This window comes from Bufo bufo, chromosome 4 (genome assembly GCF_905171765.1).
Source record: "Bufo bufo chromosome 4, aBufBuf1.1, whole genome shotgun sequence".
Lineage (NCBI taxonomy): Eukaryota > Metazoa > Chordata > Amphibia > Anura > Bufonidae > Bufo > Bufo bufo.
This window is the reverse complement of record NC_053392.1, coordinates 162672523-162688590: the sequence shown is the minus strand read 5'-3', so window position 1 is coordinate 162688590 and position 16068 is coordinate 162672523.

The following is a 16068-nucleotide window of genomic DNA, read 5'->3' as shown; positions in this document are numbered from 1 at the left end:
TTCTCAAACAGCTGGTCGGCAGGGGTCCCAGGTGTTGGACCCCCGCCAATCAGATGCTGATGATCTATCCAGAGGATAGATCATCAGTTTAAAAAAAACTGCAGAACCCCTTTAAATGTTTGCTTTTGGAAATATTCGCATTGTACATGAAATATCAGATTTGTAACATCTTTTCTTATAACTCTGCATTGTGCTGTACCTCTGTTATTCCTCCTACAGATGTATGAATAAATTGACAAAGGGGCATTACCACCCACTTGTCAAAAGAAGTGTGCCTCCACACAGTCTGGCACTGGCAATACTGATTTAACAGTTAGGCCTCCTGCACACGACCATATTCGTTTTGCAGCCCGCAAATCCCAGATTTGCAAAATACGGATGCGATCCGTGTGCATCCCACAATTTTCGAGGCACCCACTGTAAAAAGACTATTCTTGTCCACAAAACGGACAAGAATAGGACAGGTTCTATAATTTACAGCCCAGCAGCACGGATACTGTGCGATTTTTATTTGCAGACCCATAGAAATGAATGGGTCCATGTGAGATCCACAAAAAAATGTGGATTGGACACGGACCGAAAACAGTTGTGTGCATGAGGCCTTAAAGTGCATGGACACCCCCCCCCACCAATACCCAGTTAGGACTGTATTCATAATTTTCTAGGAGGAATAACAGAGAAGAAGCACAATTGCACAAATACTGAGTTCTAAGAAAAGATGCTCCAGAATTGTTGTTTTATAAAGAACAGATAGGTCCTCTCCTCTTCAGCCCAGGCTCAATTAAAAAAAGCGCTATAATAAATGCTTCCCACCATTGTATAGATAACGCAGCGTGTCCGTTGGCAGAGCTGGGAATATAGTAGCAGCACAGGCAGACTCAAATTAAGTCTTTGTTTCAATTTCATATTTCCATATAGATAATGTACAGTCAATAGCAGATCTGGAGATCACAACCACGCCCTGCTCAGGTCGGCCCGCAGGACAAAGGTCCCATGTAGTATAATTAACACACGGCTCTTGGCTGCACCTACCTCCCAAGTTCAATCTAGAGGCTAGGTCTACATCTGACAGCTCAGTGCAAGACTTAAATGTACAACTTCATTTTTCTCACTCCTGCCAGCCGTCCATCAAGGTATGCCGCTCTACCGCCAATGTATCGTATTTCTGCTGCTGTATGCTGTCATTTATCACAATGTATGCATGTTTGAAGCCTTTGCCGCTTAGCTTAGCGTTATACAGCATTTTCCACCATTATTGATGACAGTGGATGTAACCTAGATGTAACCTAGACCCCCAACAGGTTATCATGTCAGGATATCCCAAAGAAAGGACACCTTGATGCATTACTAATGATCATAGAACCACTGATCTAGATGGATCCACAGTGAGAAGAAGCCGCAAGAAGGGGACTTGCAAGTCACTCAAAAAGGGAGTTGCTTTGTCTGCACTCTTCTAGCTGGAGCTTACTTCTGCCTTTACTGTTACCCACAGAAGCCATGCTTTCCATATAACATTATACCTCCCTATAATATATAATGTGGTAAAGAGGTATTTCTCCTCATTATTCTTGTTGGTTTCATACTTTATGGAGATTATGCAGAGAGTATATAGATTTTTTGCATACAGTGCCTTATACACAAGGGGACATTTATCATCCACTGTACACCAGAAAACTGGTGTCAAAAAGTTGCAAAGTTTGTGACTTTTTGATTTCTTTTCCTGTTCCCCGCTTTTCTAAAAAGTGGGTGGAGCAGGGTTGGGCTAGGCGGTGTGGGGCTGTCTGTGTCATCCGTGTTTCACTGACACTGCACAGCTGAGAAATAATTATCAAATCATCTCTTTCTAATGATCCGTGAAACACAGATGGCATCCTTCTTGCATCTGTGGTTTTCACAGACACATAGACTATAATTGGCGTGATGGATCAGTGAATGCGAACAAAATAGAGCATGCATCCGTGATAAAAACACGGACCCGCGGACCGTGGCAGAAAACTCATGTGTGGGTACGTGTGCTAAAGGTGGCACACCGACGTGTGAATGAGGCTTTAAAATCAGATTGGTGAGGGCCCAGAACTCAGCTCTTCCCTGCAGCCCCCGTTGTTGGAGAGATGAAGCACAGCTGTGTTCCAAATGTAGCGCCAAGTTGGGTTGCTGCAGCCCATCCTATTCACTGCAATGGGAGCTGAGCTGTAGTAACCCATCACGACCACCATTCTTTGAACGGCGCTGTACTTCCTGTTCTATTCAAAATGCTAGTTTGGAGGCTGCAGGGAACAGCTGATCGGTGGTGCTGCTCAGTGCCGGACCTTCCATTGATTAGATATTAATTACTTATCCTGAGGCTAGGTCATCATTATCAGGATCCTGGAAAAACCCTCTTAAGGGACATTCTGTAATGAGGCTCCTGCTAAGTGTACCCAGCACAGCTGCGCTCCTGGCTCCCTGGCTGCGCAGGCATGTGCTGTGTAGGAGCTGCGCTGCAGTACCCTGCCCAGCCAGTGGGCACCGTACCACTATGCAGGAGAGAGCTGTGAAGGGACTGCCTTTACTATGAGGTAGAATAATAAAGTGGTGGCATGTCCTATGCCAACAATTACCCCTACTGTGTTACATAGCTACTATTTAAAAAAAATGGCTGCTATCTACTACCTGGACAGGCTGGGTCCAGTAAAGCAGGAGACTTGGGTCCATGACATCCATATACCCTATACTCATTTTATCCAACCACACAAACCTTCTTCATCCATAAAAATAGTTCTTAAAGGGACACCTATCAGAAATGGATATTTTTTTAACTCAATATTTTTTTTGGGCAGTATTCTTTTTCATTTCGGCAGTGCTATGTCATTGAAAAATTAAATAAATAATATTGTTCTTCTGTAACAGTCAACAGAATTAATAAAACCGCCTATATCGATAGATAATCCATTGTCAGTTTACTCCTGCTATGAGGGGAAGATATTATCTAAAGAGTAATCCTCAGGCTCTACTATTAAGCCGAAACATTGTTCCACATGGATGAATAAAAGTTTTTTTTATTCAATATTTTGTGTGCTGCCTTTTTGCATTTTTTCAATTGCTGTACTCAGCTATCTTTCTCAGTCCCATAGTGATGAGTGGAGCGGCAGTGTCCATGCCCAACTAGCTGCTCTGTTCAATTCAAGGGTCCTTTCAGGGTACGGGACCTCCTTCTCGTCATATGTGAGGGTCCCAGCGGTTGGACTCCCTCCAATCTAATAATTACCTGATATAACCAGATACCCCTTTAATATGTGATAAAAATAAATTTCTGATGGGTGTCCCTTTAAATCTTGCTTGCATTGAACTTCATCTCCTGGAGTCATTAAAATTCCATTGATGGCAAGAATGAGTTCAAGCCGCAAATGCATGCGTAAGAGGACCAAAGGTGACAATGTAATCTAGCAATTTTTCCTACAGAGTTCAGCCAATGTATGTGCTTTGAACATATTCTCTTGGAATAAAAAATGCATCCAATGGAAGGCTTAGAGCTAAATATAAAAAGATTAGGGCTGGGCATATACTTTTTTTTTTTTACTTTTTATTTACTATTAGCCCCCTTAGGGGCTAGAACCCTTGTCCTATTCACCCTAATAGAGAACTATTAGGGTGACTAGGACTTTACACTCTCCCTGCTGCCCCAGGATTACACTGCTGGGGCTCCGATCAGAAGCTGCCACTGCCACCAATGGGTGAGGAGGGGGGCTCTGGGGCCACTGCCACCAATGATTTAATACCTTGGGGGGGGAAAGGGGCACACTGTCGGGGGGGGGGGGGCGGGGACCGCAAGTTATATTGAGAAGAGGGGGAGTAGAAGGGATGGACTGCGCCACCAATGAATATAGTAAATGCTTGAATACAAACGTAGGCTGCAGGTGCCGGCCATTTCCCATACCCGGCCTCTATGACTGCGCGCTGCGATCCGCCGCAATTAACCCCTCAGGACCTAAGGGGTTAATTGCGGTGGATTGCAGCGCGCAGTCATAGAGGCTGGGTGCCGGGTATGGATATGGCCGACACACGCAGGCTACGTTTGTATTCAAGTATTAACTATATTCATTGGTTGCGCAGTGGCCCCAGTCCCTCCCTTCTACTCCTCTCTTTTCTCATTGGTGGCCAGCGGCAGCCGCACACAGTGGAGAGGGAGGGACTCCTTCCTTCTCCACCGTGCCGGCTCAGGATAACATGGTGCGCGGCGAGTGCCATGTTCCATCGCGGTAGGGCAATATAGACGAAATCTCTATCGTTGGCCAAATTTATATTGTCTATATCGTCCAGCCCCATGTCAGATATTGTTAACCTTAAAAAGGGGTTTTCAGGCTCCACATTTTGATGACCTATCTTCAGGAAAGTTCATCAGTATCAGATTGGTGTTCCCTGCAGCCTCCAGCGCTGAAACTAGCACTTTGAATTGAGCCGAAGGCATAGCTGTATTCAGAGTATAGTGGCGGGCTGGGTCCTGTTCATGTGAATGTCTGAAGATGCACCAAATTTATCACAGTGTTTCGTGCTAGATGATAAATTTGCAGCATGGTTAGACACTTTTTATTAACTTACTTTACTCCAAAATGTTGAGCCTTGCTCATGTTCTGCTAAGTCACACCCCCTTTCCCACTAAGCCACGCCCCTTGGTGAGCAAGATGCAGTGGATTGTTCTTGTTGGTGCATTTGCTTCATAAATAGTTCTAAAACTTAAAGGGGTTGTGTCACTTGACAATTTTCTTTTTATTGAAAAGTAGCAAAAAGTTGTTACACAAGTGACCTTACATCATAGTATTAAGGCAAAAAGAATGTACCATTGCAGCACTAGGGTGGATAGGCACATCCCCCAAACATGTCTAAGCAGTATGAATAATGCGATTAAACAGACCAAAGACATAGCATGAGGCAAAGATAATACAGCATAACATCCATATAATAGGCCCTAGTTGATCCTTGTGGGGACACGCCTTGAACATACATTAGTGTGTACTTGTATCGGTCACATGGTTTACAGGGACAATTTATCTAATTGGTGAACAGCAAGGCAACGGCCTCACAAAAAACCTACATAACCGTAACGTACATCTCTAAGCACATCTTGTAGAAGTATAAGGTAATCTGGTGTTGGAGGTAAAGTGAAGTAGTTCAGATCCTAAGGGTCAGATGACCTTTATTGAGTAACTGATGTTTGTGACAAGCGATAACGTAACCAAGGGTTCCACATTTTAGTGTGTTTCTCATGAGATCTATTCTCCCAGCTGGCTAGTTCCTCCAGGCGCTGTATATGATCTACCTTATTCATCCAATGGGTTAAGGTAGGGGGATCTACACTCAGCCACCTTTGTGGAATGATCAACCTTGCCGCTTGAATCAGTTGAGTGGCTAAGCTATTCTTAGAAGGGGAAAGATCTTTGGTGGGTAACCATAGAAGGACCAACTCAGGAGACAAAGGTATCCTCTTGTGTGTAATAGAGTTAATGGCCTTAGATACCGTCGTCCAAAACGGTTGTATCAGCGGACATGACCAAAAGATATGTGAAAGTGTACCCACACCATCTTTACATCTCCAGCACTGGTCACTGGGACTCAAACCCCTGAGGAACAACTGTTTCGGTGTCATATACCATTGGGTGAGTACCTTAAAAGAGTGCTCTTGTACCTTGACGCACCTGGACAAACCATGCGAGTGTGCATATAATCTGAGAACCTCGGTCTCAGTGAACGGCGCTGTACTTCCTGTTCTATTCAAAATGCTAGTTTGGAGGCTGCAGGGAACAGCTGATCGGTGGTGCTGCTCAGTGCCGGACCTTCCATTGATTAGATATTAATTACTTATCCTGAGGCTAGGTCATCATTATCAGGATCCTGGAAAAACCCTCTTAAGGGACATTCTGTAATGAGGCTCCTGCTAAGTGTACCCAGCACAGCTGCGCTCCTGGCTCCCTGGCTGCGCAGGCATGTGCTGTGTAGGAGCTGCGCTGCAGTACCCTGCCCAGCCAGTGGGCACCGTACCACTATGCAGGAGAGAGCTGTGAAGGGACTGCCTTTACTATGAGGTAGAATAATAAAGTGGTGGCATGTCCTATGCCAACAATTACCCCTACTGTGTTACATAGCTACTATTTAAAAAAAATGGCTGCTATCTACTACCTGGACAGGCTGGGTCCAGTAAAGCAGGAGACTTGGGTCCATGACATCCATATACCCTATACTCATTTTATCCAACCACACAAACCTTCTTCATCCATAAAAATAGTTCTTAAAGGGACACCTATCAGAAATGGATATTTTTTTAACTCAATATTTTTTTTGGGCAGTATTCTTTTTCATTTCGGCAGTGCTATGTCATTGAAAAATTAAATAAATAATATTGTTCTTCTGTAACAGTCAACAGAATTAATAAAACCGCCTATATCGATAGATAATCCATTGTCAGTTTACTCCTGCTATGAGGGGAAGATATTATCTAAAGAGTAATCCTCAGGCTCTACTATTAAGCCGAAACATTGTTCCACATGGATGAATAAAAGTTTTTTTTATTCAATATTTTGTGTGCTGCCTTTTTGCATTTTTTCAATTGCTGTACTCAGCTATCTTTCTCAGTCCCATAGTGATGAGTGGAGCGGCAGTGTCCATGCCCAACTAGCTGCTCTGTTCAATTCAAGGGTCCTTTCAGGGTACGGGACCTCCTTCTCGTCATATGTGAGGGTCCCAGCGGTTGGACTCCCTCCAATCTAATAATTACCTGATATAACCAGATACCCCTTTAATATGTGATAAAAATAAATTTCTGATGGGTGTCCCTTTAAATCTTGCTTGCATTGAACTTCATCTCCTGGAGTCATTAAAATTCCATTGATGGCAAGAATGAGTTCAAGCCGCAAATGCATGCGTAAGAGGACCAAAGGTGACAATGTAATCTAGCAATTTTTCCTACAGAGTTCAGCCAATGTATGTGCTTTGAACATATTCTCTTGGAATAAAAAATGCATCCAATGGAAGGCTTAGAGCTAAATATAAAAAGATTAGGGCTGGGCATATACTTTTTTTTTTTTACTTTTTATTTACTATTAGCCCCCTTAGGGGCTAGAACCCTTGTCCTATTCACCCTAATAGAGAACTATTAGGGTGACTAGGACTTTACACTCTCCCTGCTGCCCCAGGATTACACTGCTGGGGCTCCGATCAGAAGCTGCCACTGCCACCAATGGGTGAGGAGGGGGGCTCTGGGGCCACTGCCACCAATGATTTAATACCTTGGGGGGGGAAAGGGGCACACTGTCGGGGGGTGGGGGGCGGGGACCGCAAGTTATATTGAGAAGAGGGGGAGTAGAAGGGATGGACTGCGCCACCAATGAATATAGTAAATGCTTGAATACAAACGTAGGCTGCAGGTGCCGGCCATTTCCCATACCCGGCCTCTATGACTGCGCGCTGCGATCCGCCGCAATTAACCCCTCAGGACCTAAGGGGTTAATTGCGGTGGATTGCAGCGCGCAGTCATAGAGGCTGGGTGCCGGGTATGGATATGGCCGACACACGCAGGCTACGTTTGTATTCAAGTATTAACTATATTCATTGGTTGCGCAGTGGCCCCAGTCCCTCCCTTCTACTCCTCTCTTTTCTCATTGGTGGCCAGCGGCAGCCGCACACAGTGGAGAGGGAGGGACTCCTTCCTTCTCCACCGTGCCGGCTCAGGATAACATGGTGCGCGGCGAGTGCCATGTTCCATCGCGGTAGGGCAATATAGACGAAATCTCTATCGTTGGCCAAATTTATATTGTCTATATCGTCCAGCCCCATGTCAGATATTGTTAACCTTAAAAAGGGGTTTTCAGGCTCCACATTTTGATGACCTATCTTCAGGAAAGTTCATCAGTATCAGATTGGTGTTCCCTGCAGCCTCCAGCGCTGAAACTAGCACTTTGAATTGAGCCGAAGGCATAGCTGTATTCAGAGTATAGTGGCGGGCTGGGTCCTGTTCATGTGAATGTCTGAAGATGCACCAAATTTATCACAGTGTTTCGTGCTAGATGATAAATTTGCAGCATGGTTAGACACTTTTTATTAACTTACTTTACTCCAAAATGTTGAGCCTTGCTCATGTTCTGCTAAGTCACACCCCCTTTCCCACTAAGCCACGCCCCTTGGTGAGCAAGATGCAGTGGATTGTTCTTGTTGGTGCATTTGCTTCATAAATAGTTCTAAAACTTAAAGGGGTTGTGTCACTTGACAATTTTCTTTTTATTGAAAAGTAGCAAAAAGTTGTTACACAAGTGACCTTACATCATAGTATTAAGGCAAAAAGAATGTACCATTGCAGCACTAGGGTGGATAGGCACATCCCCCAAACATGTCTAAGCAGTATGAATAATGCGATTAAACAGACCAAAGACATAGCATGAGGCAAAGATAATACAGCATAACATCCATATAATAGGCCCTAGTTGATCCTTGTGGGGACACGCCTTGAACATACATTAGTGTGTACTTGTATCGGTCACATGGTTTACAGGGACAATTTATCTAATTGGTGAACAGCAAGGCAACGGCCTCACAAAAAACCTACATAACCGTAACGTACATCTCTAAGCACATCTTGTAGAAGTATAAGGTAATCTGGTGTTGGAGGTAAAGTGAAGTAGTTCAGATCCTAAGGGTCAGATGACCTTTATTGAGTAACTGATGTTTGTGACAAGCGATAACGTAACCAAGGGTTCCACATTTTAGTGTGTTTCTCATGAGATCTATTCTCCCAGCTGGCTAGTTCCTCCAGGCGCTGTATATGATCTACCTTATTCATCCAATGGGTTAAGGTAGGGGGATCTACACTCAGCCACCTTTGTGGAATGATCAACCTTGCCGCTTGAATCAGTTGAGTGGCTAAGCTATTCTTAGAAGGGGAAAGATCTTTGGTGGGTAACCATAGAAGGACCAACTCAGGAGACAAAGGTATCCTCTTGTGTGTAATAGAGTTAATGGCCTTAGATACCGTCGTCCAAAACGGTTGTATCAGCGGACATGACCAAAAGATATGTGAAAGTGTACCCACACCATCTTTACATCTCCAGCACTGGTCACTGGGACTCAAACCCCTGAGGAACAACTGTTTCGGTGTCATATACCATTGGGTGAGTACCTTAAAAGAGTGCTCTTGTACCTTGACGCACCTGGAGAAGCCATGCGAGTGTGCATATAATCTGAGAACCTCGGTCTCAGTGAAGGACCTATTTAATTCTGACTCCCAGGTTTTCAGAAACAGAGGAGTGTCATTAGCTCTGGGTATGTTTAGGCCTAAATAGAATAGGGAGATCAATCTACTGTGTGGCGAGCTGGAGGACAGAATTTTCTCGAACCATGTTTGATCCTGTTTAAGAATCTGTTTATCTATTAGAGTCTTACTAACTGCTTTAAAGTCAGCCAAGCTCAGAAAGTTAGAGGACTGCATGGCTAGGTGAAAGGGATGGTCAGCTGGTAAACTGCCTAGAGCAGCATCCAAATACTCTTTGATAGTGAACTCCCTCAGGGAACTCCACGCTGGGGAAGTGTTTGCTAATGTAGGTCTTACTGCAAAGGGGGCCAAGTCTGCTGGCATGACTAGTGAGGGGGCACTTAGCAAGCCGCGATCTTTGTTAAGTTGCTTAATCACCATACTTGTGCCTTTAAGTAGTGTATGGTTATGCAGAGATGTGGTAGTCAGACCCCACAATGCTGCTCTTTGTGATTGAGAGAGTTGGAGTAACTCCAAGGCACCACCCAACGTTGAGCAGTTAGAAGCATGTAACTGCATCCAACGTTTAAGGTGGATTGCCCTATAGTATAACTGAACATCCGGCAGTGCAAACCCACCCTGAGACTTCCTCAGAATCAGTCTACTGTAAGCTATCCTAGCTCCCCCCCCCCCCCCCCCACAGGTAAGTAGAAAATAATCTCCGGATCTGCGTGAAAAAGGAGGAGGGAAGGAAGACAGGCAGCATCTGCATGACATATAATATCTTAGGTAACACAAAGGCCTTCAGCAGATTCTTTCTCCCCTTCCAGGAGTTGTAGGGGATGCGGAGAGATCCTAATAACCTTTGTATATCAGATAAAAGGGGGGTATAATTCAGCTGGAAAATGTTCTCCAGTTTAGACGGGATATTAATTCCCAGATATGTGATGTGAGAAGTCTGCCAAATAAAGGGTGTTGTAGCTTTGAGGGAAGATACACTTTTTGATGGGGCTGTAATATTCATAACCTCCGACTTAGTGTAATTTACCTTGTAATTAGAGACTGCACCGAACAGTTCAAATAAGGAGAGGAGATGCGGGAAGGCCTCGACCGGGTTGGACACCATCACCAAGAGGTCGTCAGCATAAGCAACGTTAATATATTCAATTGTGTCTTTCTTGGCCCTAACCCCTCTTATACCAGGGTGGTCTCTAATGGCTTGGAGAAGGGTCTCCATCACTAAAATGTATAGCGCAGGAGATAATGGACAACCTTGCCGGGTGCCATTAAAGATGGGAAAGGAAGGTGAAAGGGTGCCGTTTACTTTAATTTTAGCACTCGGATTGGTGTAGAGAGTCATAATGGCTTTCTGAAATTGATCAGGGATACCAAACCTCTGCAATGTTCTCTCCATGAAGCTCCATTTAACCCGGTCGAAGGCCTTCTCCGCATCCACACTTAAAAGGATTAGCGGGGTACCATGCTTCTTAGCCCACTGGATTGCCGTGACGACTCTGCAGGAGTTATGGTTCCCCTCTCTTCCTGGTACAAAACCAGCTTGGTCAGGGTGGATCAATTTGGGAAGGAAGGAGCTATGTCTGGTAGCCAAGATTTTAGCCCAAACCTTTACGTCGACGTTCAGAAGAGATATGGGCCTGTAACTCCCGCAGAGCGTGTGGTCTTTCCCAGGTTTGGGCAGGATAGTCACATTAGCTTCTAAAGATTGAGTAGGAAGATGCCCACCTGTAAGGAGAGAGTTGCACCAATTCGTGAGATGAGGACATAAGATATCCGCAAATTTCTTGTAATATCCTACCGGAATTCCGTCCGGTCCTGGACATTTCCCCAAGGGCATTGATCTCAGCACTTTCCCCACCTCTTCCTCTGTTACCGGAGCAATCAGTGAGGACCCCTCTTCACTACTAAGTTGAGGCAAGTTTAAGTTAGACAGAAAATCCTCCATCCTAGAATTTGTTATTGGGTCTGGGCTAATAGAGCTTTTATCTAACCCATAGAGCTCCTGATAGAAATTTTTAAATTCCTTTGCTATGTCTATAGTTCTATGTAGTAATTTGCCATCCAAAGCTTTTATGCTGGGGATAAACATAGAATCTTTCCGTTGTTTTATAAGCGAAGACATCAGCTTCGAACCTCTATCCCCATGAGAAAAAAACTGGAACTGTGCATATTGATACGCTTTGGCGTGGCATATGTTTAAATGATCCTTCAGTTTCGTTCTCAGGAGGAGGAGTTCTTGCTGTATTTTCAGAGCCTTAGACCTCTTATGAGTGGCTTCAAGTACTGCAATCTGTTTGAGTAAGGAATGAAGTGTTTGCTGTCTCTCCCTTTTAATTTTACACCCCAGGGCTATAAATTCTCCTCTCATGACAGACTTATGCGCCTCCCACACTATAGTCTGGGAAACCTCTGGAGTTAGGTTTTCTGCAAAATACCATGACAGCTTCTTTGATAAGGCCTCTACTGCCTCTCTTCTATCCAGTAAGGTTTCATTCAGTCTCCACTGCCTACACTGGGAGGGTAGACTGGTAATATGTATAACCATCGATACAGGGGCATGATCAGAAATAGTGATGGGGTCAATCACCGTCTGCTCCACCATGTCTATGCAGGAATTTGATATCAGAAGATAATCTAGTCTTTTGTAGACATTATGTGCAGCAGAGAAAAAGGTGTAATCCCTGTCTGTGGGATGCGTCAAACGCCAGGCATCAGTTAAGTTAGCATCAGCAATGTGAGCATTAATGCAGCCCAAGGTCCTCTGTGTTTGCTGGGTGGATCCGTCCGAGGTATCAATACTGGGGTTCAGAGCCACATTTAGGTCTCCGCCTACAATACAGATCCCCTCAGCAAAAGCCTTAAGTACCTGCATTGTCTTAGAGATCCATTCTTTCTGACCTCTGTTGGGACTATATAAACTCGCTAAGGTTACCGTTTGGGTGCCTATTACCCCTTTCACCAAGATGAATCTACCTTCAGCATCTGTCTGGGTGGCTGTCATCTTAAAAGGTATACGTTTTGCTATGGCAATACCCACCCCTCTTTTGGCTTTGTCAAAAGTGCTCAGGAACCAATTATTAAAGTATCCCTTCTGCAGCCTGGGGACATTCGTGGTTCTAAAGTGCAGCTCTTGAAAAAAGCATATGTCTGTGCGGTACTTCCGCAGCAAACGAATGACTTGTGATCTTTTTTGCGGAGTATTGAGGGGTTGTGTCACTTGAGCAAATAGAATTTATTATGTAGAGAAAGTTAATACAAGACACTAATATATTGTTATTATCCACATTGCCTCCTTTGCTGGCTGGATTCATTTTTTGATCATATAGTACACTGCTCGCTTCCATGGTTCTGACCACCCTGCAATCCATCTGCGATTGCTGTGCTTGCACACTATAGAAAAAAGCACCAGCCTATGCTAGCTCCCACAGTCACGGCCACCAGAGAGGCTGGCATTTTTTCCTGTAGTGTGCAAGCACGGCCACCACTGATGGATTGCAGATCATAACCATGGAAATGAGCAGTGTAAAATGTGATGGAAAAATGAATCCAGCCAGCAAAGGAAGTAATATGGACAATCACAGTACATTAGTAAGTGCCTTGTATTAACTTTCTCTACATGATAAATGCCACTTGCCGAAGTGAGACAACCCTTTTAATGCAGCATTATGTGGCAGGAATGTGCCAAATCTTTGCACATTTTACTCTTAATATATATTTATAGGATATAAAAATTCATAGCAAACAGCCTAACCTTTTATAACATTAAGGCCAGATTTAGACAAGCAATATTAAACTCATCCATGTTTTGACCTGGAAACATGGACGAGTTGTTAAATGGACCTCACACGGACGGTGTGTGTGTAGCCTGTCTTTCTTGCAGACCCATTCACTTGACTGAAAGCATCTTGCAGGAAAATCTGGGCTAGATGGTGCATGCTGCGATTTTCTCGACATGGACTAAATGTCCACTTTTAGAGGTCAGTGTTCAGTCCAGATGCTGTTCATTCTACACTTGGACAGCACCCAGATGGGAAAAGCATTTGTCAGATTGAGCCATTAAAGAAAAAGTGTCACCAGGAGGGGATCTCTTTTGGGATACAGATCTGGATTATGCTTTACCAAAGCTAAAATAGTGGAAGCAATTACTCTCTTTAACTGACCCTACCACCCAAAAAATGCCAATGAGGGGTAGAGGAGGAAGTATGTCTCTGTCACATGACCCCTTAGACACAAACCTCTTTCAGTTTCTAAGGATTCCACCCTCAGACCTGCTGAATGTCTGAAAAGGCCTCCACAGGATAGGTCATCAGTAAAAAAAACTAAATTTCAGAAAACCCTTTTAAACATGACTCAGAACTCTTTCACTTTACTTTGTTTATTATATATAGTAGCACAACGTCTCTACCTTTTCTACATGGGTACAATGCAGAAGCATTTTGTGTTCCATAAATTCACAATGGAGAATGCCATCCGTAGACTGCAAAGCCTAGGTATTTTTTTGCTTTAAACCTCGTGAGTGTAAGGTTTGGCATTTTTTTGATGCTAAGTCGACATGAAAAAAACCTGCAGAAAACATGTTTGCTTGGTGGAAATCTAAAACTGGCCTTACACGTAAGGCCTAATTGACACTTTAGTGTTTTGGTCAGTAATTGTGAGACAGCACCATGAGTGAAGCCTACACAGAGGTTAGACTGCGTTCACTTCTCCAGCAAGCTGTTCTGGCAGTGAACTATAATATCCAGCAATGCTGGATTTGGTGAAAGCAGGCAGGCTGCTCTCTGCCGGAACTGCGTGCCGGATCTGTTGTCAGATATGTGAAGGCGGCCTAAGGCATAATGGAAAGATTTGCACCTGTTCTGTGATTTTGACCAGCACCTGGTTTTGGCTTACAATCATGGATCAAAACAGTGAAGTGTACTCTAGGCCTAAGATTGAAATACCCTGCAAAGAATTGGAAGTGTGAATATCACTGTATTTCATGTATTATGTGCATGTGCTACAAATCCCATAAGGTTTGTAATATGTCTCCAAATGTAAAATATTTATGTATGACAAATATATCAACCTGATTTGGTAATCCAATTCTAGTGTAGGCCAGTTTTAGATTTCCACCAAGCAAACATGTTTTCTGCAGGTTTTTTTCATGTCGACTTAGCATCAAAAAAATGCCAAACCTTACACTCACGAGGTTTAAAGCAAAAAAATACCTAGGCTTTGCAGTCTACGGATGGCATTCTCCATTGTGAATTTATGGAACACAAAATGCTTCTGCATTGTACCCATGTAGAAAAGGTAGAGACGTTGTGCTACTATATATAATAAACAAAGTAAAGAACAGCTGGAGGACTCATTACCAGGATTCAACAAGAGTTATATAAAAAATATATAATGCAATTTATTTTCAGTCTTCATAAGAGTTGATTACTTACAGAAATAGTTTAGGAAAAGTCTTAATGTCCTTGTATCATTGTTGAAGGTTAGGAATCTCCATGTATCTTCACCTCTAGCTAGCAAACACAAACCCCCAACAGAGTGTGAGAGTGAGAAGATGACCACCCCTTGTCTGTCCCTGTCAGTCATTTATACCCTAGATACAGGCGTGTCTATACTAATGTATGGGCTTATACATTGTCATATATGGTAGACTTAAAATATAGTTCTTGACGTCCTCATCACCCTTGTGTATCACTATAAATGGTGTCACTGTGTAGTGTAATACATACTTTATATTAAACACCAATTAATATTATATCACATATTATTTAACATTTCCCCCTCTTGAGGGTGAGATAATCTTTTCGAACCCACAACATCAAATTTTACAGTCTTGGACTCTTCCTTCTTCTTTTCTGCTTTCTAAATTAATTGTCCTTCAATTATTTATTTGACAACACAATAATAATATTTGCTGAACATATGGTAAACTGTGATTGAATACCAATGAAATAAATTTGGGAACTAATCTAAAATCTATTAGGCATCTTTTTCTCTTCATCATCTTCCTCTGGTCTCGTCATGATCTTGATTCATCTTAAATTTAAATCACATAAAGTCTATGATAGGATTGATAGAATTGTATGTAGATGATGTGCAGTCCTTCAATTGAATCGTATCATATTTTCCAATGATGTTCATGTACAAGATTTATCACCTTTTACTATTTGTGGTGACACAGCTTTCCTGGACACAGATTTTAACTTACATATCAGGAATTCCTTGGTCTTCTTCAGAAGCGTCTGTGTACAGTTGTGACTTCTTTGTCATTCCCCTTTCTTTCTTACCAGTTATAACTTGGTAAAACTTTATAAGGAATTTGAAGTAACTGTCCAATCAGCCTCATATGAAGAATTTAACGCTCTCAGTATGATTGTTGACAATCAAGTAAAATGAATGTAGTCCTTTAACAAAGCTTTTAACTTTAGTATCACAAGTAGCAGATTCCTGAACTTCACAGGTGGTGTTTATGGCAATCCAATGGAATCGCTTTTTCAGGAAAAAAAAACACGCTAGGCCGAACATAGGCGCAAAATATCTCACTTCTGGAAACCCTAACTATTCTAACTCTAAATCACTTACTGAAGCTCTTCAGCACTTGCTCTTCTTGAGTTCCATTCATCATTTGGGATGCCAGTCCTTCTGTCACAGACCTCCTTTCTGTGTGGACAGAACTTTCTTTCTATGAACTTTACCTCTGGAGTTGTCTATGGACAGGTGTGCTTTAGGTACTCTTCACCCTTGTCTTGGATCACTCTCCAGTGCCCCTTAGGGATCCTGTCTTATCGATCGCAGAGGTAAGCGGCATACAGGGGCAGGGAAGCTCTTCGTTCTCCTGTCCC